Source organism: Megalops cyprinoides, chromosome 13 (genome assembly GCF_013368585.1).
Source record: "Megalops cyprinoides isolate fMegCyp1 chromosome 13, fMegCyp1.pri, whole genome shotgun sequence".
Lineage (NCBI taxonomy): Eukaryota > Metazoa > Chordata > Actinopteri > Elopiformes > Megalopidae > Megalops > Megalops cyprinoides.
The window spans coordinates 29,849,244-29,873,404 of record NC_050595.1 but is presented as its reverse complement, the minus strand read 5'-3'; the positions used below and the strand labels follow the sequence as shown (position 1 = coordinate 29,873,404).

The 24,161-nt window shown below is 38.5% G+C and overlaps 1 protein-coding gene across 1 annotated transcript in view; it reads right to left on the bottom strand.

Annotated features, from left to right (window-relative positions):
- LOC118788035 (LARGE xylosyl- and glucuronyltransferase 2) overlaps window positions 1-23,931 on the bottom strand; it is a 101,627-nt gene extending 77,696 nt beyond the window's left edge. The window contains exon 1 of the mRNA XM_036543867.1: window positions 23,780-23,931. The gene's annotated coding sequence lies outside the window, so the exon portion shown is untranslated. The remainder of the gene's footprint in view (window positions 1-23,779) is intronic.
- Between the last annotated feature and the right edge of the window lie 230 nt (window positions 23,932-24,161).

Below are 24,161 nucleotides of genomic sequence, written 5' to 3'. Positions count from 1 at the left end.
AAATAGTAAGCTATTGTACAGTGTGGAGACAAACTTAGTGCCAAGTCCTGACTTTATGAAAGACACCTAGGAACCTGCAACACTGCACACTGGCTGTAAGTGACATATTGCTGCCAGCCTTAAAAGTATAACACCAAGCGAGTCTAAAAGACACTAAAACATGTCTGCAAAGAAGTCTTGTTAATCAAAGAAAAATATTGTTAATTAAGTCTTCATCAAGAAATGCATGGTTGCCTGGCATGAAAAGTGTACAGGATGACACAGATTGTATGAAGTATCACACACACTAAATTTAGCTCCAGATGAGTAAATAACCAACAAGCAAGCCTTCTTTTCAGCTAACAATTTGGGGAACATCCAAAACACTGCTCTTTTGAAATATGTGTCAGACACAGAATGGGTCTAAGATAATTGGCTTCATCACCTGAGGCACAGTGAGACAGGTGGCGGTCTCATCACTGCATCAGCAACAATCGCACAGCAGAAGGGGAGACCTGCACCACAGTCACTCATATGTGACTTTAGACACCAAAGTGGAAATGGCTTAGTGTTCGCTTCCAGATTGATACACCTCTATAATAGCTATAAATGGGAAAGTTTTCTTCACCACATCAGCTGCAGGGCTTTAAACCTGTATTTCAATCATTACCCTCCAGGCGTCCCTGTGGGTACTCCAATCACAGCAGCCTGTAGCAATCGGCAAAGACACATGAAAAATAATACAATTATCAGTTTATAATTGTAACAATTAGGAGTTCACTGGTGCAAAACAAAAAAATTAACACATGTGATGAGGAGGAGGAAATGGATACATAAATATCAAGAGGCATAACTTTATCATGAACAAGCATAATTTATTTTCCACAACTTGCAATATGTTATTAAACTGCATCTTTAAACAATAGAATTTAAAATCCATAAAGTCACATGGATCAGGGGGAATTCTCTGTCAAAAACAAAGGGAAAATTAAGGCTTTCATTCAAGATTTCATCAATGTGTTCTTACTCTTGAAAAAGTGGACCAGCTAAAATTACGAAAAACAAGCATGCCGTAAACAATGGGCTAAATTCCATCAGCCAATCAACTTTGGACTGCTGACTTCCATGAAAGCAAATTGAAAGAACTGATTATAATATGTGACAGCATCTCTCATCACTAAGGAATCAACATGTGGAAGATAACAAAGTTTTTGCATATTTTGTTTGTTTTGCAAGGACAACTGAATTAGGGCTGATTTCAGAGTTTGAGAGTCTGTCTTATGCAATTTATCTGAAATCCTTCTGTGGTAGATGGCATCGCAAAATGTTTAAATGCATTTGAAATCAGTTTTAAAGCTGTGACAGCATTCTGAAGTTGGAAAATTATTGATTATTACAAAGCAGAATCTCTCCACAGTTAAGAAATTAAAATATATGCACCATATATGCTCTTCATGTGGAGTTTCACAGAACTCTGACCTTGTGGAGCTGAATGAAAAAATTACCTTTCTGTGACAGGCTTCCCTATCCCTTGGGCCTATTACAGGCCAAATCCAGTCTTGATAAAACATTTTTAAACCATTAAACAATAACTATGCAACTAGTCACTCAAACTTAAATATGCTTTAGTTAAAGGCAAACATCTTTTTTTTTTTTTTAAATAAATAAAGGCAAACATCTTGTCCGATGTCAAGTAATTCTCTGACATTTGATTTTCTTGATGTTTTTTGAAGTTTTTGGGAGCAAAAGATCACTTAACGACTCAGTTTATTAAATACTTTTTTAAATAACTTTTGCTATGGACAATTTTGTGTGCTTCAAGTGGTACTTTTAGTTTATGTCTGCCAAAAACACATTGTATAAAACCTAGAAAAAAAAAACTGAAAAATATTTTCAATCCATTTTTAAATGCTCCTACACACCGTTTGCTGATGGAAACTAATTATGCTTTATGGAAACACATCATACCAGGTCTCAGATTTGCATTTATAATTGTGAGCAAAGAAACTGTTTGGCTTTTCAGATGGAAAGGATTAACTGCTAAATTGCTTTTGGAGGCTCCCACACCTTGGAATGTGATGCGAGTGCCTGGTTTGTAAATAAGATGTGATTTCGCACACATCCTCTTCACCTGAGCCACAGCAGAGGACAGCATCATTATCATACAGCAGGGTGGAAGCTCGGGGAACATGCACTCCGGGGCACAGGCCAGAAACTTAGTACCTTAAGAACTGTCCCTCCTCCACAATCCCCTGTTTCCAAAGAGGAGAATTAGAAAGGTTCTGGGTCTTCAACAGTCTTCTGAAGGCAAGTTAAAGTGGAGGTAGTGGAGAGCTCAGGAAAGTAACGGCTTGGATGATGGAAATCAATGCTATGGCTCATTATTTTTTTCCAGAGGGCATCAGGGAGTCCTGCCACTGACTATAGGGTAAAGGGAGAACTGGCCAGAGGTGAAATTGTTGAAAATGTTATGCTAGAAGAGTAGGAAACATTCCTCATGGGCCACTATGTTTCATTGTCCCCTTGATGGCAATATTTGCACAGTACCATTTCACTCTACCATCATTTGTTGAACTTTCCAGTTCTGCACACTGCTGCAATTTACAACCTGTTAATGGCAGACAGACACTGGGGAAAAGCACATCTCTGACATTATTCACACACTGTATCATTTTGTCTGTAATTATCTTAATTAATTATCCTGTATACAATATCTGCATGGGATATGCCAGTGAGGGATGTGTCATTTCCATGACAGTGAGGATTTTCTGTGAATTCCAAACGTCTAAGAAACTTCCAGGGGCAAAATACCACAATTAACAAAAAAACTGTAATTGTTTCACATCTGTCACTTGAATGGGAATGGGATTTCACCAGCACACTTAAAGCTTTTACCATGCAGAGTTTACAGGCAAACATGTTTCCCTAAATACCTCAACTACAGAAATACCAATTTATTTGCACTATATTTCATGAAGTACCAATATTTTTCTACACACATTTTTCTACAATTTTGAAAGTGATCACATTTTATGATACTAAGAGAAATACTATTAATTCATGTCTTTTGTCCTGCTTTGTCTTTTTTACAGTAATAGAAGCTGTCAGTCAGCTAGATGGATGGTTATTTTGGTAATCTGAGTTGGAGCTGAAAGAACGCAATGAGTCGTGCAAGAGGGATTTCAGTGAATTGCTGGTGGATATCAGGTTATTTTCAGTCTCGCTGGCTCAGGAACACAGAACAAGAACATCAAGTCCATCTGACGGGGGGAAAACAAGCTTGTCGTTATAATTAGTTACAGGCCACAAAAGGAAAGAACAGGGCCCAGGTAATTAATAGACAAGTGATTCCCCTTCTTATCAGCTGTACCTTGATGCTTAATTACAGGGATGGAAGTCAGACAGAGGAGATGATTTTAAATGGCAGAGCTGGAGGGAATAAACGCTCTTTAGAAACACAATCAATCTGCTCCTGAAAATCAGCCATCCCTTCCCATCAGGCCGTGATAACAACATGACCACTGAGCTGTTTACCCAGCACCCCCCTGGGGGACGTGAACAGGCGCCCAAGCATCAAGCTGGTCAAGGGGAAAGCCTGACTGGGGGCTGAGTTGGAAATGGATTCCTGGCAGCTGAAGACAACAGGTGGCTTCTGGTAACCTCAGCAGGAAGACAGAGGATGCGACACAAAGTAAACATACACACCCAACTGAGAGGAAGTAATTACTGTGCGTATGAATGCGTGCACGCTTGCATACGTTTTTGATGTGTCCTGTGCTATAACTGCAATATTGCGTGGGCTCATAACAGCTTAAAGCAGTTCATCAAGGGGACATCCACTTGAAGCTTTCTTTCCAGTAGCTACTTTTTCATGAGATCCTTTTGTTGCAGGTGTTATTTCCTTGAGCAATTCAGAGCAAGTATAGAGCTTGCTCAGTGGTATAACATTACTTAAACCACTGCTATAATACTAATGATCAAGCTTCTGTATATAGCTGAAAATACAATATGCTTATTATCTCAACTATTTGGATATTGAAATAGTCAATATTACTGCTGATCCATGGATGTTATCCTGGAAAAGCAGGAAGGGTGGAGTTTTGGAACATTGTTTAGAAATGAACATGTGATTTGATGAAATAATAATGACAATGAAGGTCTGTCTGGAATATGTTTCAATTTTTTTTTCATTTTCAGCACGAGAACTGATGTATCAGCAACAAAATATACATAACTCCATAACACACTTTATTTTCAATATTACTCTATTTGTAGCTTCTTTCATCTTCATAACACCAACATTGCTTTAAAATAATTCCATAAGAAAAAGATGATTCACGCCTGCTGTTCATTTAAAAAATAACAGAATATTATTTCACCAGCAAATGTCTTTAATAATTCATACAGAGAGGAGGGAATTGCTTCACTTTAAAGCAGCTAAGATTCTTCCATCAAATTGTGTTATGGTAGCAACTGATGACAGGAGGCACTATCGAGCAGTTGCTATTTTGACAATTTCTGTACATTCAGGTACTTATATTCTGTGGGTGTTTCAATGGAGGAGTTTCAATGGTCTTACTTGTTCAGAACAGCAGTGGATTCTGAATTAAACCTTCTATGTGAATTGTGAATGTGAAATCCTCTAATATGTTCATACCTAGTGAAAATGTTTTTAGAACATCAGTCATAACTTTCTGCAAAAGGTTCTCACTATATAATGAGCTGCAAAATCTGAATGGATTTGCAGTTATCAGAAGTGGACAAAGTGTGGAGTGTGCTCATTAGTAAATTACTGTATCAGAGGGCACTGAAAGTAACCTGACAGAGTGATTTGTGTAGTGTTTATAAGGGGAAAATGATTTTGGAGCACACTCTATTAAATGTTACTTGAAATCTGATTTATTAATTTATTCAGCAAAATGTCAATATTTATTCTGTAAACATAACCCTGGGTTGCCGTTTTTCAGAAATGGACTTAGAACAAGAATATATCATGAAATAGCTGAGATTAAAAAGTCCAGTACTGGTATATTATTCTTTCAACATCATCTTGAAGACACCACAATCATTCAAGTAACAAGCTGGCATGTCCCAAGCTTTTACTTATTCTGGCCTGCCTCTAAGGTGCTGACAAACCCAAAAGACAAATTCATGACTCAGACACAGTCAGGAACAGAGTGCCAGGAGAACAGAGTAGGGCACAAATGAGGCCTGTGCAAGAGTGAGGCCTTTCCCTGGCTGTGAAGCATGTTCACCATCTACTGTAGAGGCTCAACATGGAGCCACTACCAAACTGTTATCTCCCAAAGGGATCCACACTCAGTTACTTCCATGTGACCCACCCCTGCCTGCAAAGGCAAACTCTTTGTAACCATGGGGGCCAAAGCAAAACAAACAAAGGAAAGGTCAGAGCAATTCCTCCCTGCTGGCCAAACAGTGGTGAACTTGTAGGCAAACTCCAGCGAGAAAGAATACATTTTACTCAACTGTCTTTCCCACTGCGTGGAACAAGCCTCCCAGACCGGACTGCCACCAGAAAGCCTGACTATTAAAGCCCGACCCTGCGGCGTGTGTTGCCTAGCAATGCCGAGCAACTGTCACAGCAGTGACTAACCCATCCGTTTTCACTGATGATTGTAATTCAAAATGACAAGGGGCCAAAGGGGAGCCACTGCTGCCTTTAAAACATTAAACACCTGTCACTAGCAATCCTTCTACATCCCTGAGACAGACATGTGGAGAGGACTTAATGTCCTTTTTAGCTGAAATGAATGATTATTATTATCTGTATTTTATGGACAATAATATGATTTAGCCATATCAAAACAACAACGATGAAATCCAAAACCCATTTTGAGGAGGTCTAGCCAATTTACTCTGTAATAGGCCTATGATGACTGTCAGAATGCAACAGTATGAAGTCCATCTAATGTGATTTTGGTTTTGTTGAATTTACTAGAAATGTAAGGAAGCACTAGTGAAAATGCTTTAATTGTTTTTATTTTATTTTTCATGGTCAGAACGATTGTTATTGTTCACCTCAAGGTACTGCACCTTCTTTTAGACAAACCATAACCCCCATCTTTCAAGTCCTTTCCATGCAATTATGTCCATTCAGGGAATCATCTGCACAGGAGCAGTGGACCTTCAAATAGCGAGAGGTCACCTCAGTCTGATATAGCAGGGCTACGCATGACAGGCCTTTAATGTGGGATTTGATGTGTCCTCTCACGTATAAAAGGTAATGGCTGGTTAAAGGGTGTGATGCCCTCACTCGTTCCCACTGCTGTCCCCTCCAAAAGCAGAGTGCCTCAATAATTCAGCAGAGGTCCATGTAGAATCAGAGTCAGAGTAGGGTGTGCTGGCTAAAAAAAAACAGACCTGTGATGTTCAAGAGAAAATTTTTTGACACAGTAATGCATAAAGGCCATCTAACTAACATTTTTTCCTGCCTGAGTGGCTCTAACAAGCCTTCATTTCCAGTCAGAACCTGAAAGAACATTGTCTTGGAAACCCAGAGCAAGTTTTCTGAAGGGGGTTACCTTGGGTTTTTTTCCTGCTTTCCGAGGCCCACTGACGATGAGACTGAAGCCTGAGGCAATGTAAAATTTTCACAAAGCAGCGAAGCAAATTGAGCAGGGAGTTAAGGGAGGTTGATGGTACGACTGGTAACAGAAGAACAGCATGATATATTCCACGCCTGTTGTTGGAGCTCCTGCTTTTATGTGTGCAGCACATAAAACACAGCTTCACATACTGAAGCAGAGGAACATTCAAAGCAGTTTCAGCCTAGTTTGTAGGAGCCTAACTTTGTTCCTTAGAGAGACACTGACAAAAGAATAAGGAGCATCATCGGCATTCTTAATAGTACCATAACATTGTTTTGTTTTCAGATTGCCAAACCAGATTTTAAAATGTCGTTTATATTTTTTTATTATTGTTGACATAGTGTGTAATCTGAGTATATTGCAAGTATTGCTGTTATATATAGATGTCTGTATTTAAATATGATTGTTGGCAATACTTTGTAAATGTGGACACTTGAGAGGAATGGCTTCACGTATTCTAACAGGAAAAATGCTATAATGATAAAAGGAAAAAATACTAAATATCAAAAGAACAGCTAGTCATGAAGGGCTCAGCCATATCCCCAGCTATAGACAAGCAGACAAGCAACTTTTTAAAATTTTGATTCTGAATCAGCTGAATCAACTATTTGACATGTTCACCCACTATGTTTCAACATTAATAACAACAGATCATTTTAAGATAAACTGCAAACTATCTAGCTGTCATTTCACGCATAATGTAATGGCATTAACAACTACAGTACATCATACTCTATGTACAATGGCCTAGATAGCACAAGCTAAAAGATAGATTGAGAGTGATTTAACTCATAAATTGTAATCTTTAATCTTTAATGTCATGATATTATTCATTTATTTTACACTCTGTAATAGCAGCAACAACAGTAAGAAGAAAATCAATGGCTATAGCATCTTTCAGGGCCTCAAAGTACCCTGCAATGAGTGGGTGGGGGAGGAGAGCAGGGCAACTCACCACAGCTTACGCATCACCAAAGTGAGTTACCACTGGGTCAGTCACAGTAGCCATTCTGTACCAGAATGCCAGACCAAGGCAATTATTCAACCTGTTAAATTGGGCCAGATTGAAAGAGCCTGATTGGGATTTTGGCCAGGACACCAGGGAAACTCCTTGCAATAAGTTCCATGGCATCTTTAATGATCACAGTGAGTCTGGAGCATTGGCCTTCTGTTGGGTACAGAGGGAAGACCGCCTCCTGTGGATCAACTCATACCACTTCCAGCAGTATCCTAGTTTTTCCAAAGAGGTCTCCCGACCAAGCAATAACCAAGTGCTGCCCTCCTTAGCTTCAGCCATCAGGAAAAGAAAGTCACAGGGTGGTATGGCTGCTTGGCCTATATAGAGTCATGAAGTCTTTTAAAAAGATTTATTCTGAATTACTGGAAAAGTGCATGTATCTCTCTGGTTTGAGAGGTCAAGACAGTTGGGGTGGGGTGACCATCTGCCACCATGTGAGATGATTTAAGAACAAATTAACAGGAAGTTGGGTGAAAATAACTCAGGGGATGTTCTTTGGTGGGAACCCAAGAATATTTCATTTGTACGTCAGTGTCTCACACCTCTAAAGCACCAAGTTCACACTACAAGTGAGCTGTGCATGATCAATACAATAGAGGAACACAGGCTTTGCTTTCAATAGAAGTGTTCACTTTAATGTCTTTTAATGTATTCAGTCATGAATCATAGATCATAAAATTGAATTTCAGCTTTGTGCTGGTATCTACTTGACAAAGAAATCAAGTGTCAGGAGAGCAGTTAACCCTGCTATTAACTAGGTTAAGTACATAAGAGCATGCGTTATTGAGTAGTTACCAAATGTGTTTGCATAACACCAAAAGCAAATTTCCAAATATAATTAAATATGGAATATTATTATGCAGATGGTTTAAATTAATATGCCAATATAATCATGTTCTTCCAACAAATTCTTGAGAGTAATTCAGAAATGATAGCATTTCCAATCCACACTACACCCTTTCTCAGCAAAACAGCCCACCAAAAATGATTCTCCAATAGCATTCATGTCTTCCACTGAATGAGAAATATTTAATAACTCTGGATTTGATGTGAAATCTCTCCCCTTTTCATTTGAAATCTCTAAAAAAGTGATAACTTCAAAAATGCAAGCTGAAGCAAAAAAAAAACATTATTCTCTTTTAATTATTTCCTGTTATACTGCATGTGAATACAGATTGGTAATAAGCTATAATGACACAACACCACATTCTTATCTCTGAGCACCAGCAGCAGAACAGCTCGAGTTCTCGTAGATATGCTCTTTAACTGTAAGAGGGCTCTGAGCAGAATTGAATATGATTTTTTTTTCTACTCATTGAAGTTATGATAAATGCAAGATTATATTCTGCAGATGTGTGTGTTTTTCCCCTCCATTGCTGTTTATTTTAGTATTATTAGACCTTGGCCAGCCATAGTACATCCAGTTGTTTGTAAATCTGTCTACCTATCCAGAGGCAGATGATAGAATGTGATCTCACACAAAAGAATGGAAGACTTGTCCTTCACCTGTGAAGAGTGCATGGGTCCATCGCCTTTAAACTGGCCCTGCCAGTCATTCCTCAACTACTTCATATGTGTAAGCGCTTATATGTCCATAATATCCAATTGCTCAAAAAATCACAAATGTTTTGTGTAAATCAACACAGGCACCAGAACAGGTCTGTGTAAATTGATAAATCTAAATCGTTTCTTTCAATGAAGATAATTTCCAAGGAACAAACTCACACCATCATCAGTATTAACTTTCAATTAATGGTGGCTACACATAAAAAGATTTACAGGAAAGATGAAACACAAAACATTAAAAATGACATAATTCCCTTCTGGGAATTAACACGGTTAAATCTGTATGTCATGGCTGCAATGATGACGTTGGCTTGCATGCACAAACCGCATCTGTAAAGCTTCCATCACAATCAGACCAATATATGAGAGAGCCTTTTAAGACTTTTTTTTGCCGTACTGTAATGAAATCACTTTGCGTAGTCCTGGTATACCATTCTGTGAGTGGTGGTAGCTGTTAGTAAATAGGAGAAATGAAAGCCTGAGAAACACTAGAGAGGATGATTATAGTATTCCCTCTGTGTGATGGTGAGCCATGGAATGGCAAAGCCAAAAGACATTTACAGAAAGGCAAAGCAAGTCAATATTTAATCCACATGTCTATAGTATCAGAAAAATTTATAAATGTTATAGACATAGACAAATTGGACCATGAAAAGTAAGTCAAAAGTAAATGTTTAAGAATATCCTACCTATTTTAAATATCCAATATACTGCAGAATAAAGGTATTGAATACACGATTACTGAACATGTTTTCACAAAGGCAGACTTCCAAGCAAGTTCTGTGCAAAAGATCATCCTAGAGAATATGAAAACAATGACTTGCAGTAAGCTTCTCAGATAAACATTCAGTGATCCAGTTTAGTCAGTAGTACAGGATTGTACTGTACACCTGTGAGTATGAGCCAGTATGAAAAAAGGGGCTAGAGGATTATGTTTCCAAAATCTAGGCAGGCTATGGTAGTTGAGCAGGACTATTTGTTGTGGACTACTTTTAATTGGGCTCTGCTGACAGTTTCCTATTCCGAAACCCCCAACAAATTTGGAAATATCAAAGACAGGGATGTTGTAGCCTACAGACCACTACCAGAAATGTGCTTGAAGGAATTTGTCTCTTAACTCCAGATGCAATATGAGAAATTAGTAGATGGACACATTTCTGCTGTAAAGCATCCTCACTTAATAAAATGAAAAAAGTGGACATTTCAAGTAATTTTTCATATCAATAACAGGTCTTGTATACTTGTTACTGCACCTCAACAGCTACAACATAAATACACAAAATAATCTGTAATGTGTAAAATGTGTAAATATTGTCTAGGATGAGCAAAGCAATGCATCATGTAGTGCTACATACAGAAATGCTAAGGGAACAATCTGCAAGCGTGAGATGTATTCAGAAGGAGCTAACAAAGAATAGATGTGTTTCTAATACACATCAGCCAAAGTGCTCCTTGCATACACCATATTCTATCAAAGTGTCTTAACAGCATGACATTTCAATAGCTCCCTGAAGACATTTCACTGAAAAACCTATAAATATTATCATGATACCGACAATCTCAGTAGTTTTAATCAATTTTTCAAATGTATGCAATTCCATTCCAGTTGTACGTATCATTGACAGCCATCCAGATTAGGAATGAAAAGGGGAAAGTGATAAAAGCACATTTCTATTTAAAGGCTTTTTTCAAAGATGACATTGCAAATATTCTCTGGCCTCTTATCTGCTTTCACTCCTGAAAGAGGAGCAAGATTAAAGCATCTTCCCTCAAAGAGGATGAGTGATGAGAAAGGTGCACATAATTCCTGAGAATAAGCACTTGCACATACCTATACAGCCATTATAGTGAGGAATGTGTCTGCTTGCTTACACAAGATTTACACAAAAGGTAAGATGATGAATACTCATCAGCTTAAATGTCAAAGTGGAGCGAGAGTGGATTTGCTTTTGGAGAAATGTTAAGAGTCAAAACCATTTTAAAACTTAACATTTACCATTTGGCAGTGCTTTTCAGAGAAGATTGACTGATTTTGATATTGAAAATACCAACAATTGCACACCGTATCTTGAGGATTCATATCTATGTTTATATGTCATGTTTTAAAAGTGTCATCACAGAGGTAGAACCAAGACAGATACAATTTCATCATGTTAGTATAGCTCCAAAGCAAAGATTAATAATGCTATAATAACAATTCAACCTCTAAAGGCTCCAAAAACATTTCTTAAAATACATTTGCTAAGAATTATGATTGAACCACAATACCATTATGTATGTCAACATACAACAGGTATCAAGGTTACAAGGTAGGCCTGAACATGAGCTAGATTTGCCATTCATGCCTAGCCACAACCTACCAACCTGTCATCTGTTGGGTTAAAAAGGATTGCACGCCAGCCACTTATTTAGCTTGCTAGCTAATTATATTTTCATCCAGTGGGTTCACTAAGCTAAAAAAAAAAAAAACAAAGAGGGTTGTATAGGTTTTTTTGTAATGGTTTCATATAATGTCACACAAATTATTTAGTGTGCTTTAGCTTCATTTTTCTGCCAATAATTTGGCAGTGTTTCTATTGATTTACAGAGAATGAGTGAGCAGGTGTGAGTTACTTGAGCTTTACATAAAGAGACTCAATACACTGTATTTAATGGGTCTGCTTATATTGATAAATACATTGCTGACTTCATTATGAGTAGTTAGCAAACTGATAGTTGTAGGTCATAAATATAAAGCATGTAATATGCTTCTAATCTATATGAGGTAGGTTAGAAATCACTATAATATATGTACTTCTATGTTCATATTTGTTGGTTTGAATTAATTTAACATTGATATTTATAAGCAAATGAACTTGCCTGGCTAAAATGGTACAGTGGTAGTCATAAATGGTTAACCTAAGCTTATTTGCATTACAAGTCCACTGCTTATTTTCAACATAATGATCTTCTTCAGAGCCAGGGGAATACGATATGGCCAAAACACAACACATATAGATCAAGCCAGTGAAAACAAACAGACAGGTAATAGCACTCAGCTTCAATAAGCCTTTATTTTGGTTGGAGTTCAAAGCTTTTCCTGGGAAGGATGAGAATGAGGAAGGTGTAATATGAGGCAGACACTTGCTATTAAGAGAAAGATATGACCATTGTGATGGCTATGGATACATCTCAGTGGACTCAACTGATATAACATAATGAGAGGTTTTGATCTCAAGGGAACAGAGGCCCAGCGGTCAAACGGGTGCATGTGTAATCAATGCTCTGGCTCTCCTTTAACAAGAGTCTTTCAGATCAGAGGAACTGAATAGCGCACCTTAATAAAGACGTTTGGTACCAGTCTGCACAAGTTGCAAGCCACACACAGCCTCAGAACGGTTTGATTTACTATCTGAAAACATCACAAAAATGGTATGAAAGGAATTGTACCTAAAACAGCATGCATGCTTAAATAGAACAGACACAAGTAAATGTGTTTTCTTGTAACCAGACTTTTCAAATGTAGTCACTATATTATTTCTGGATTATGTGTGAAAATCCTGACTTTTGAGATGCTTATTATGTCTCGTGGACTGTATATACATGTTTCAAGTTTCAACAAATGATAAATTTGAGCGACAGTGATCCTCTCTCATAAGTAGTAGGGGTAATTACACAGTACCTGTATACTAAGGTCATTCAAAATTTCATTGCCATCTGAACAACCTGCTGCTGGCAATGACTGCCTTTAAACAGTATGTTGCAAAACCCAGAAAATCCCAAAGATAAAGATATACAATACGATTTTCCGCATGTCCTATAATTCAAATCAACAGTTAAGTTTGTTATTGGCTAACAGTAAGCATTTCATTTGACACTATTTTGCTCATTGGCCATTCATCACAATAAAAGTGTGTTATCCCAGAATGAGTAGCACCATTACTGGCTTATCTGCTCAGAGAAGTATTTTGTTAATGTTCAATAAACATGAAAAATAGCTGATGTTTGTGGTATAAAGATGCAGGCGACCCTGCCATAATGAGATTTGGTGGAGAAAGATATATGACACATGCCAGATTTGGAGGTGTATTTTTTTTTAGGAACAGAAGATTAAGAGATGATGTTAGCTTTCAGACTGACAGAGTTAGCATGCCTGTTGCTGGACTCACAAGGGAAACTGAAGCTAGATGACTAGCTATTTATGTAGGCCATAGCATCCAATTGGTTGGCTGAGTAATAAAGAGCAACAAAAATGGTAACAATGTGGTATATCAAAAGTGATGCCATTTATTATGCTAGTTACCTAAAAAAGTCGCTCCCCTCTAGTTTTTCTTTACTCATGGCTCATTTGCCCTGTGTGTTTTGGTAGGTTGTTTGTTTTGCAAGCACAGCAGGGAAAATCATGTTTGTACCAGTGCTCATTTGTTTGCTGATTGAAGTAGTCTGCTTTCTCGAGACCTTTACTTCATTTCAGCGATAAAATCACAGTGAGAACAAAAAGGCTGCATTACATACCTGTATCCACAGGAGTCCCAAAATCATGAGATTATTTCTGCTTTTCCCATGTATTCAAAGGCATCAGTACAGTATCAGCATGTCAAAAGACCACTAAACCCCATTTGAAATTATGCAGCCTAAAAGCGGGAAGATCAGAGAGATCATTCAGAAAATCAGCTGCATTCATCAATACTAAATTTTGAGCCTTTTCTTTTCTGGCCATTTTTATGTTGAATTATGAACAGTAAAAAGTACTCATGAAAATTTGAACATATGTTCCCTTGTGCATGAAACTTGCCATTTGTTCATTTCATGGGAGCATTTTAAAAGCCCTGGAAGACATACTGGATTTTTGGGCAAACACCTAATTGACATTTCCACTTGATGCATGTCAAGGATAATAGAAAATAACTCCTTCACTTCCGTAGTCAACTCCACAGCTCCACATTCGACCTGCTCCTATTGCAGTAGATTTACATCAGCAGCAGTGTGACATATTCACGAAAAGCTGGAACTTTAAATCTACACTTTAAAGAAAAATCACCGCATAGTCCTTCTATTGTGCTGTCAGGAAATGGCCTGTACAACACTGGGAGCCTGCTCCTGCACTGTTTCTCTGTATAAGTGTCCTGGCATTTGTTTTGACTCTCTACATTCTCAGGGGTTATCAGTGTTGCTTTTCCTCCCTTCTCTTTGTAAGCATTGACCTTTCAGCTCCTCAGCCCAAACCCTTTGATCTTTTTTGAAATGATCCCAGCCTTATTAACAATGTTTTTCGCTGCCTCTTTTGTTCAGTGTTTATTTTCAAGTAATATAAAAACCCTGTCCATAGTGGGTTTTGAACATTTCAAACATATTTTTATTGTGTCTTCTTCACAAGACCAAACAAATGTTTTCTTTCAGTAGCAGACACTGTCCAGGAGGAGTAAATGCAAGCACCCAATATGCATGCCAATTAATGGTGAAAACACTATGTGCAGTGGAGTGACACACACGCAAAGAGGTGTAGTCAGGACAAGGTGTACCTTCATAACCTGACGCAAAAAGCAGTCTCAAGAGGGCCAGGGCCATTTTCATTTTAATCTCATAAAGTTGGCTGTGGGTCCTGCATGCGTTGAGCCCAGATTTAATTCAATGTGGTCAAAGTTTTCAGTTGCAATGTGTCAAATACTTAATCACAATGCTGCTAACTGTTAGCACAATGTTTATCAAAGATGAGCGGTGGGGTTATGTAGCCTAAGCATTCATCTTTTTTTGTTTTGTATTTCACAGATCCCTTCACAATATTGGGTGTACCCATTTCTAGTTCTGTGCAATGGGAGGTGCGTAAATGACAATGCACCTTGGCACTCTGTGGCAGAGGATTTGTTAAAGGTAATCTGGTACACATCCTGATTGGTCGGTACCTGATTGTCCCACCCTCTTCAGAGTAGATAGGTAATCCTGGCACATGTGTGCTTCAAGCCATGTGTGTTTGCACCAATAAAATACCAAAATTGATTTAGACAGACCCTACTTACAACACCGATACATTTATATCTGTGTTTGAAAGCTGCATTCCCACCACGTAAATAGGGCCCATAGTGTTAAATAGACACCAATCTAAAGAGAGGATGTTGCCTTTCAAAAAAGATGAGGGGAAAAAGAATGCAGAACCATCCTCTGGTTACTGGTGCAGTAAAAAAGCCAAGGATCTAAATCAGTTGGACTCTGAGCATTGTATCACTCAGATGGCTGCAGCCATTGTAATGAGGAATGGCTGAATGGAGCATTCTGGCCTGACTGAATGAAGTGTGATAATTTAGTGAACATCTGATGAAGGAGATAGAATGAGATCCGAGGGAAATCCATCTAATTAGTCAACAGGCAGGCACACAAACATGCACTGGGATGTAATTAATTGTTTTGCTGTTGTTCAGTTTGTTGTTCATCTCATTCCTCTTGCAGTTTACAGCCTGTTTTAACAGCCAGTGCTGCATATATCATTTCTGTTCCTTGCTGAATAAAACACAGAATTCTCACAGAAAACAAGTTGTTTTTTTGTGTGTTTTTTTTTGAGGAGCTCTATGCTTCCAGCGTGGCATGAAGAGCTAACTTTTCACATCAAAGGGGGTTTTCACACACTCTCCTATAATCTGTTATTTTTCGCTGTGCTTTAACAGCAAATTTAATAATATTGAGCAAAATGCCATTCAATAGAAAATGTTCAATAGTGCACACCTGTTCACATTCTATGGAGCTTCCAATCATTGTAATTCAATGAGATTTTCAGTAATTTTACGGAAGAATTTTCACAAATTTTCAGCATTTAAACCAGCATTTTGTAACAATATATCCAACACCAGAGTTTTGATAAAGTTTTGGTAAATGATTATAACAGGCATTCTACAGTGCCTCTAAATGTACTTATCAAGTATATCTCTCAACACTATATCAAAACAGATAACGTTTATTATGGAGATATCATATTAAATGACCAGGGCCAAGGGACAAGACTGTCTCCAAGGAAAGCCTGTCTATTCATTGATTATTCTGAAACTCTATGATAGCTAAAGAGTTGATGGCCTAATTTAAGTGACATCACAGTCTAAAATGACATTTCTTGGTAAATGGAGGCATTTTCTTTCCCAACACCCAACCTCTTCCACAGCAGTCGTCGGCAAAGGACAAACCTGGAGGCAGAGTATTAGGGCCAAATTCAGTCAAAACAGTAATTTGCCGCTCATTAGTCAGACATTACAGATGAGCTGTTAAAGGAGGACTCCCCTGAGAAAGGACAAATAGATGGCTGTTTAGCAGCATAGTAGTACTAAAGATGCCACACTGGTGATCAAGAGGTCAAGGGTTGAAGGGGTCAGGGGTTTCAATCTGATAATGACCACAGTTATACATGATAAGTCATGCATTCACTGCAGAATCACCATACAGTCATCATGGTTTGCAGGCCTAATTTCACCTCATATAACCATATTGATTCTCGGTATATCACTACATACTCTTTAGACTAGAATGCTAATGGATTTTATCCTTAGATGCAACTGAAATCATAAAGGCTCCAGGTAAGTATCCTGATAAAAACTGTGCACTGCTTTCATATGAGTACAATCTCTGGAACACACATACACAGTGATAAGCATTCACTGAGCAAAGTCACACTGGATTTAATCATTTTCAGCAATATTACATAAATTTTACCTGTTGTCATGTATATCACTACATGACATAAATATACACATTGATGACAAAAACATCTATTAAGAAAATGGAGGGAATATGTTTCCTTCTTTGTATTCTCATTTAAATATTGAGTTTAAAACAGTCCAATCAGATATCTCACAGGCCACATAAATATAAATCCTTTCTGTCTCATTCTGTAATGCTCTGGAGAGTGTTTTAACTTTTCCCTCACGTTTTTACCATAGGCATAAAGCATAAATCCCTCCTTCTGATTAGGGTTGGGTACCGAAACCCAGAGCCAATATGGCACCGGCTCCTATACGACCAGTATCTACTGCATCGAATCACAAGGCAGATTTCAGTCCCTCATTTCAGTGCCACCTAACCTTTCGCGCGTACGGTCATACCAGTGTGATTAGCCATTTAGCACGTATGCTAAAACCGGTGCGATTAGAACACTAGATTCTAGCTAATTTTAGCTTTGAGGAAACAGCGATTTAACTCTAAAAAATATAGCACATGCTAACTGAAAACTGTGAGAAGCTTAATAACGCTAATGAAAACACAATGAACCATGTAACGTAACCCGCACACTACATAGCATAAAAAATAAGTTACATGAGAAAGGGTTGTTAAGGCGCTAGGTTTCTTCCCGTATTGTTTTCCCATTAGTCATACCTGATGCGGGAGCACACCTCCAATTTTCTGAGGCCATGTGAAATGCTTCCGTGGGAAAAAAAACGCCACCCATATCTATTCAATGTTGATATCACAGCAACTATGCTGCTTCCATGTGGTAGATAGAAAGACATGGCTACAAAATATAAAGAGTGAAAACATATGCTAATAATGCGAACATTTATTAAGTGTTTTGTATTTATTTATATTTATATTTAAGCATACTTTAAACTGTTAATAGTTAATTTAAAATAGTTCAATATCAAGTTCAAATTTTTGCCTTAGCAAAAAAAAAAGCTGTTCTTTAATGTCGTCGACCATCATTTTGTGCTTTTTTTAAGTATCGGTTCAGGCACTGTTTAGGCACCGGTACCGTTTTAAAAGTATCGATTTAGCACCGGTATCGGAAAAAAACCCAAACGATACCCAACCCTACCTCTGACACACTCAGGGTAGAGTCTGTTGATAGGGACTGTAAAGGTCTTTAATCAATGAGGAATCATTCTTCAACTGGTAGAATGGGTAGAGTCTCAAAAACATCATATTAATGACAGGATATAAGGGGTTCCTCACCAACCCTTTTAGGAATAAATGATTTTGAATTTAACAGTGTGAAAATCTAGTGAGACACACGTTGGAGTGGGAATACAGAGATCATTCATCAACTCAAGTGAAAATATGACGCACTGTAAATACTTACAAGAAAGTAATAATTTTGTGACATAAATTGTATTACATACTTTAGTTTTTCAAAGTTGTGTCAAAACAGCTTCAGTAAGCTTTAGTTCTATGATGAGCTTACCATTCACATGACAGTGAAGCGGACAAAAGCTACTGCAAGTCAGTTGCATTAATGTCACACTAAAGCATCTCTCAACATTTTAGCCAAATCCATACATGCCACAGAAATGATTCCTTTTTATTAATATTTTCTAAAATAGCAATCTCTAGTATTAAATCTAGTACTCAATAAAACAGCATGTTGGCCCATTGGCACTAAAACACTTTGCAAAGCCTGAAATTTTTTGCCATTATATATTTGCACTGTAAAGGTCACCGCATAATGCTCAATTAAGAAAACCACAATCCGCAATCCCAGAAAGAGTAACAGTGGGAGAAGTAAAAAGTAACAGTGAAAAAAGCAGGTCTTCATGCCAAGAAAATGACAGGACTTGCTTTACATTGATCAAAATTTCAATGCTTTCACAACATCTTTACAGAAAGCCTTGGATATTACATTACAATGGATGAAACATACAGTTGTCTTGCTTATTGTGATCAAAAGTCAAGGTGTTAAACATCAAATACATTTTCAGAAGGAATGAGCAACAGTCCAACTTTTAACAGGAATTAAATAGTCTGTTATTGGTGTCACAGTGATTTAAATCCCTCTCCAGTGAGTTCTAACGAGAAAGTTAGCCTTGACCCATTTTTACTGCTGGTGGCAGTTAATTTGTGATTTGACAGCACCCCTCCCCTTCCACCAGAAAGAGGCAGCAGGCATTGACATGCAATATTGGGTCAGAGACCTTTTAGTTGAAGAAACATTTTTTTTGTTTTAAACTGAGTAAGTGCAGTTATGATTTCTCACTCGTGAAAACCCACAAACTTGACTCAGTCAGAGAACAGGTTTCTTTGGGTCTTTGTACTCCAACAGGTAGTTGCAGAGTTATAGTCCGTCTGAAGAGCAAAGAGAGCATGTAACCTTCACAACAATACAATACACTTTCTTCACAGAATAGGTCCAAGAGATTAGCATGGACTCTTGGCACTTCACTGTCACCGCAAACAAACTTGCCCACATTAAAAGTAATGATTATGACAGGTCTGTGATAGATTATTTCATTATCTCACAGAAAGGAAATTAACCATGCAGCCGTGGGCAGAGAGGTCTCATTCAGGATTCATACCCAGGGAGCTGACTCTGGAGAATCCTGAGTGCACTTATCAAGGGTCATGTTTAACGCCCCTCCTTTCAAAGAGCAATGTATACTTTCAGCAACTCTCTCTCCCTACCTATGATGAAACTTTAGTCAAATTGACTTACCATATAATTGCTAAAGATAACTACTGGGGCCACTGCCATTCTACTGCAGAAAGGCCTGCAGGTGTGTCGTTTCCCCACTGTGCCCAGAATGGACATAAGGATGTCACAAAACAGATTAGATACGAGTAGAGGATGTGGATACAAAAGCTGGAAGACAGAGATACGTACTGTTGAAAAGCTTAACGTTTATTTGAAACATCAACCATTGGATTGGGCAGTACACAATTCCTGAGTCTTGTTAACCACATATCATAAGAGTCTGAATTTATCATGGAGTTATACAGAAAGTGCTTCTAACTACTAAATGGTATAATAACAGTTAAATATGTTGAAAATGCACCACCTGGCTCCTGCAACCTAACACGGCGGTACACAGTTAGTTTTGAAATGCTAACCCGTTTAGCACAACTCAATACTTGGTTTAGGTCAAATAAAAGTTGTGAATGTCACATCCCTATTAGCAGTATAAGCACATCAACTTCCCTGACTTTGATATCTCACAACAAGAGAGCGCCTTTTCATATTTATGCCTGGGTGAGTGCCTGTTTATGGGTTGTGTATGGGTTGTTTTTTAGAAAGTTATTCTTAGAATGTTCTAGTACATTATATTTCCTCCTGAAATCAAGCAAAATAAAACTCAATGTCTGTAGAGGGACCTCCATGGAATGCTAATATCAACTGAGTCACAGATTTAAATGATGTTATTTGATTCCGTGTGATGCAGGGTTGGTCACAAAGTCAAATAGTTCTTCCCTGACAACACCGAGGACAAGGGTGCATTTACATTTCATCCAATAGCGTGGCCGTCTGCCTCATCCCTTATTACAGCTGTGACGCACGTAAGGACTGTGGCCTAGGCCTAACTGAATGCATTCAGGAGATCACAGTATTCAAAATGAGCACACATCCTGCGCGCACACACACATGCACATGGCCGTTAGAGACGACAATGTCTTTTTAAACCCTCTTTTGTCATTTAATGACAAACCTGTCACAGGTTCCTGTTGTTCACTCGACTGGACAACAAGATCAGCTTTGTGTGAGAAAAATAATGTCATTCACACGGCTTTTGCATTCCAAAAATTTTACGACCGATGAAATGGAATGGACAATCATGGCTTCTGGGTAAAAGGTTGTAAATAATGCTGCTGACATTTCCATGCCACTCTTTGACATTTTTGCATCAAGGGAAATGAATGGGCAGCAGTGGAATGGGGGCTACAGGGTTGGCTCTCATACTGACACGGCACATCTTGAGACAGAGGCACAACCAGGGGACCCAAGCTAAGGCTGACAGCCTTTTAAAAAACACTATGATTGAAAGGAACTGCTGCCAATCTGGTCTTGACAGGGATTGGTGTTCATAAGAGCAGAATCACTCAATCTCAAACAAGAAAGAAGCCCAATTTCATAGAGATGTCCCTCAAAGCAGCATCAACACTCCTCTCAGAGACTCTTAATTCACTTCAGGTGTGTCCTGGCTGTCACAATGAGGCTAATCTTCAGGGAGGACAACACTCACCTGTGATCTACACAATTCTACTTCAGTCCTTTGCCAAACTGAGGTATACGAGCATTCACTGTCACATTCATGTGATTCACATTTTGTAAGCAGTAAAGAGTCAAAGAAAGAAAGCGGTATCTGAATTTCCACACAACATCACCTCATGATCATGTGAGAAAATCTGTCACTCCCTTCATTCTCTGAAGTAAACACCTAGGTGTGAATTTTCATTCTCATTCTGTTAGAGCACATGAAGCGAATTTCTGTAATTCAACTGAGGTTCAAACTGCTAATAGCTGCAGTCCTCTGTGCCAGCTATGATTGCAGTTTTTCAGCCAACACTACTGAGAAGAAAAAAAATCACCATGAAAGAGTGAATTAGTCTTACAATTAGAGAACTTAATGAGCTTCCACTTTCTGCGGATGCTTGTCAAGACAGACTGTTTCGGGTTTTATGTGTCGCCAGTGGCAGTGGAACAGACTGTTTTTTTTTTCCCCAAAATCAGATTGTATTTTCCTTCCACAATAGGCGTGAAAACATGTAGAGGACCCCTGAGTGGAGTGGCGGGAGGTGCTGGGTGTGAATGCTGTGCTGTCTGTGCAGAGCATTTGATACAGATATTACAGACTTGTGTTCCCTTGCAGATAAGCAGGGATTTCACAGCAGGAAAAGCTTTTGTAGCTCCCTTCCATTCCTGAAAGACAGCACTGCCACCAGCACAACACGCCATGAATCCTTCCATTGGCACAAATGTGTCAGATCTTGCTCGCCACCCCTCCTGCACTGATCTCTGCAGACAAACCTACAGCGTTCATTGATATTTCCGGTTACAGCTCTCCCATTCACTCTACTACACTCCACAGCCCGGCATGTAGCTTCCAGTATCATCCAACTTGGAGGACCCCCTCCAGCAGGGCAGCTGTTGTCTCTGTACAGCTAGGTCAGAGCTCATAGGTAACAACTGTACCCCACAAGTTTCCCTGCACATTTCCAGTGGTTTCACTGTAGCTGTGCACACTGCCATCATATGCTCTTTGTCAGACCGCTTACATGCTATAAATACACAGTGACAAATTTACAATGCCACACATGTATCATGTATAGATTAACCCTTATATTGTGTTAGGGTCAAATTTGACCCGTTTTCAAGTTAAGATATGTGAAAAGTACCATTTACTTTTTTATTGGAACAGGTCTTCATGATATCCTCAGAAACAGCTATTTTAACACAACAAAAGAAATTGTCAAAGAAATAAAGAAATAACACCTAACCCCACGGAAAAAAAAGAAATAACACCTAACCCCACGGAAACACAACTTTTCTCGCAGAATATTGATACACTTTGTATCATCTTTGGGGGCGTGGTGTGAACAATATGCACAGAATTCTCGGAACATTGGTATCTATAAATAAGGCTTGGTGAGTTGTTATCAGTTTCATTCTGCAGCAGCATCAGTCTATTTCAACATGAGCAAGAGATTCACTGTCTATGAGGCTACTGACCATTTCTTTTGTCATGAAAGTGATATTGAGGACAGAGAGCAAAGTGACATTGAGGAGGATGTGTCTGTGGATGAGGATGATGTTGAGTATGATCCTGAACAAGAAGACACATCTGATGAAGAGGACAACCCAAATGACACAGATGCTCAAAGAGAGGTCTTCAAATCAAAAAAAGGTGACATTTCATGGTCGTCGATTCCTTATGACACCCAAGGCAGAGCACCGACAGAGAACATCATCAGAATGAGGGATTTAGACTGTTGTTGCTGGCTTGCTTGCTCCTTTGGTACACATCATGCCTGGCACTGAATGAGCAATCCAGTGACTCTAAAAAAAAGTTTGCGCCAAGAGTATTGAACATTTTACATACACGTGCAATAAAATCAACATACTTTTTGGAAACCTTAAATATATACGCGGCTCTGTGTGGTGGGTTACCCTTTAAAGTAATGACAGTTGTGTGGTATGATTGTTTGTTTACTCTACCGCATTAGAGATTCAAATGGAAACAGAACCATGTCTCAATGTACTGTCAAATAAAAAATCAATTCAGAACACACTTTCAGACATGTTAGGTCAGAGGCGAAAAGTACAGTCTGCATAAATAACAGCCTCCATCAAGGAAATCATATTGTGTCTCGATCTCCCTGTCTCACAGACATCTCCTCTGCCCACAGGCTAAATAGTTATGCTATTACTTGCAGTCAATCAACAATGTTTCCACCTTATCCACTCGTAGCTCCAGAAAGTATGACTATATTGGAACAACTGGCAGAGTTGAAGTTACTTAATACCATCTAATAAAACTTCTAATAACTAATAAAAATCTGGCATTCTAATACACTGCATTTTCCATGATGCTACCAAGGATTAAATAAATCCTACCAATAGATGCAGTGCTCCTGATTGATCAGCTCAGAGGTATACTATCACCATTTACCATGTACTAACTGCATTTGCCATACAAGTTGGTTTCATATGTATGATCATTTACCACTTTTACACAATTTTACTGGTAGTGAGGGAGTAGTGTTCTCATCTAAAATTTCTGTATATATAGTAGCCTCTAGTTTTATTACAGTCTGTAGGTTTTTTTTAACATATTTGCCCAAAAACATTAAGTACAACAAATGAAGTTCACAATATTTTCTACACTATTCATAAACTAAATAATCGTGGCAGGAGACTTTTACAGAACAGGAAAAAGCAAAGTCGACTTACAGAATTTTCCACACAAGATGTATGTAGCTCCATCATATAATTCCTACTTCTGTTAGAGGCTCTCTGTTGTTACAAATGCCTTTCAGATAATATGTGATGCTGCTCTTGTCTGATCTGAGGTAAAAACTGAGGGATACTGCAATAGAGTTCCTTTCCACTTCAGGGAAAGTGTATAACACTTAATGCATTCCAAGTTCCCCTCTGCACCCTTCCAAGACCAAGCCTTTACAGGAAACAGCAACACTATTTACAGGTTATGAGGCAGACCCTGTCACCCAAGCTTTGTGGCACTGTCTTGAAATAGCATCCACTGTACGCAGCTCAAATTAGCCTGCCACAGCCGTCTGGATACAAAGATAATGCCAGAAATGTTGTAGCTTAA